Below are 2,588 nucleotides of genomic sequence, written 5' to 3'. Positions count from 1 at the left end.
CAACCGTGTAGATTATTATATTGGCAACAACAATGAAAATGAAGAGGATGTAAGTGGCGAGGTTGAGGTTGACCAGCATGTAGAGGAAGAGGACTTCCTGTCTGCAGGGTCAAGAGAGGACGGACAGGACGCAGAAGGATTCAGACGGGGGGAAGAGAATGATGACACAAGTAACTCAGATTATTTACTAGTATTGGATGATTAAATCCACTTTTACAAATGCCAGCTGCCATAAAGAAGCTGAGGAATACAGTGATACTGGGAACAGCTCAGTGTGCACTGATGCTGATGACATCCAACAAAAACAAGACACTGTTCCAGCTCATGCAGGTGATGAGCAACAACAACCAGCAGCTGTTTTCAAGACCAAATCCTGGATCCAGCCGGAGAGGATGTGCTCGAGGCCTGGTTTCAGGGTTTTTCTGAGCCATACCAGGGGTAAAGAATGAGTATTTGGGTGTAGCAGAGGGTGTAGTTACAGTTTCACTACGAGCCAACATGACCACAAACAGCCTAACCCATCCTTTAAACAAAGAGTTTGCCATATATGTTAAAATGATACAAATCTTCTGTCTCAACCACTGCAGTGGTTAATGTAATAAATGACAATGAAAAGGTAGAATTGAAATAGATTTATTATGTCAGATCTGCATCACCCACTTCCCATACATTGACCTCCATCTGTTCATCGGACAGGGATGAAGTTCCGCTGCACACCTGTGCACACTATAAGTCAACAGGTCTGACGCACTAATAGAACAAAACAACACATACTTGTATGTTTTTACAGTACTGTACTGACTACATCGATATTGGAACTGCGTCTGTTACGAACGGGGAAGCGAGCAGATAAAAACAAACGCAAACTAAAGAAAAGAAAACCGTCTTCTGCCTGCTACTGGCTCCCAAAAACACAGCAGTGCCTCGACAAGAGCAGCTAACGGGTCACTGATGCGGATGCTGTTGTCTGGTTATTATTAAAATAATGTCTAAGATAATATTGAAATGCAAAGTAGACGTTGAACATTCCTTCATGAACCTCTGGTGTCTCCGTCCCCGTGTGGTCATAGCCTGTGCCCGTTCAGTCTTTGTTGAAGTCGAAATTGCATTTCCACTTGTTGCTGATGTACGTTGTGAAAGTGGATCATGAGTCCCCTGAACTGTTCTTCATTTCCTATCGCTCGCACATAGTGCTCCAAAAAAGCAATCGTCTCGTTGTTCAGCTGATTAGCTGGTGGCACTCTGCCTATAGGAAATAAGATGTGAAAAGACGGACCTGCAAATCAAAGAGTGGTACAGTTATTATTATTATTATTCAAACAATTACTATCTGTACAAAAAACAATGAACTAAATACTAACAGTTTCTTCCGTTATGTTGTCCGTCTCCCATGGCGTTCATGTTGGACACAGCTGCTTTACTCGTGCTGATGTTTTACAGGAGTGAGACTGTCTCGTCCTTTTATGACGTCTTCATGTGTTTCACGTCAGCGGGTGTCTGCAGTGTTGCATCACTGAGCTCTGCTTGAGTCGACACACGCACAAGGACGTCAGTTATAGGGCTTCACATTCATGATGTGGACGTGTGTGTTTGAATATTCAGTCCTTTGATCTCCCGTCATGTCATCATATGACACGTGCAGCGTAGGGTGGAGATCACATGACCAAAAAGAAGTAAGACAGTGATGGTGGAGATGGTTTGGTCACATGCAGAGGACAGTTAGTGGTAATCACAGACGATGGAGGAGAAGAGGAAGACCACACAGAAGCTTCATGGATGTTGTGAAGGAGGACATGAGGACAGTTGCTGTAACAGAAGAGGACATGCGGACAGTTGTAACAGAAGAGGACATGAGGACAGTTGTTAACAGAACAGGACATGAGGACAGTTGTTGTAACAGATGAGGACAGATGTAACAGAAGTGGACATGAGGACAGCTGTAACAGAAGAGGACATGAGGACAGTTGCAACAGAAGAGGACATGAGGACAGCAGTTGTTGTAACAGATGAGACAGTTGTAACAGAAGTGGACATAGAAGAGGACATGAGGACAGTTGTTGTAACAGATGAGGACAGCTGTAACAGAAGAGGACATGAGGACAGTTGTTGTAACAGAAGAGGACATGAGGACAGTTGTTAACAGATGAGGACAGTTGTAACAGAAGAGGACATGAGGACAGTTGTTGTAACAGATGAGGACAGTTGTAACAGAAGTGGACATGAGGACAGCTGTAACAGAAGAGGACATGAGAACAGTTGTTGTAACAGATGAGGACAGATGAGGACAGTTGTTTTAACAGATGAGGACAGTTGTTGTAACAGATGAGGACAGTTGTAACAGAAGTGGACATGAGGACAGTTGTAACAGAAGAGACGATATTAAGTGATATCTTGTCAAAACTTGTTACAGGGAGAGAGAAGGTCCTGGGTCGGGAAGGAGCCGCTGCCCGTCTCTCTCTCTCCTCACTTCACGTCGTTTACATCAATAGAAGGAAAAATAAATTTGGGCTGAAAGTTTTATTGACAAGATTAAACTGAGTGACACGATCTCTGTGCTGCCAACAGCTCGTAATGATGCCTTAATAACA

The 2,588-nt window shown here is 43.6% G+C and overlaps 1 long non-coding RNA gene across 1 annotated transcript; it reads right to left on the bottom strand.

Moving 5' to 3' along the window:
• Nucleotides 1-617: 617 nt before the first annotated feature.
• LOC122770853 lies at nucleotides 618-1,790 on the bottom strand. Its single transcript, XR_006360564.1, has 2 exons — nucleotides 1,362-1,790; nucleotides 618-1,276 (listed from the first exon to the last, which is right to left on the bottom strand). It is a non-coding gene; the product is annotated as an uncharacterized LOC122770853 (long non-coding RNA).
• Nucleotides 1,791-2,588: the final 798 nt, after the last annotated feature.

Source organism: Solea senegalensis, linkage group LG6, assembly GCF_019176455.1.
Source record: "Solea senegalensis isolate Sse05_10M linkage group LG6, IFAPA_SoseM_1, whole genome shotgun sequence".
Classification (NCBI taxonomy): domain Eukaryota; kingdom Metazoa; phylum Chordata; class Actinopteri; order Pleuronectiformes; family Soleidae; genus Solea; species Solea senegalensis.
The sequence above is the reverse complement of the archived record's forward strand: the minus strand, read 5'-3'. Positions and strand labels throughout refer to the sequence as shown.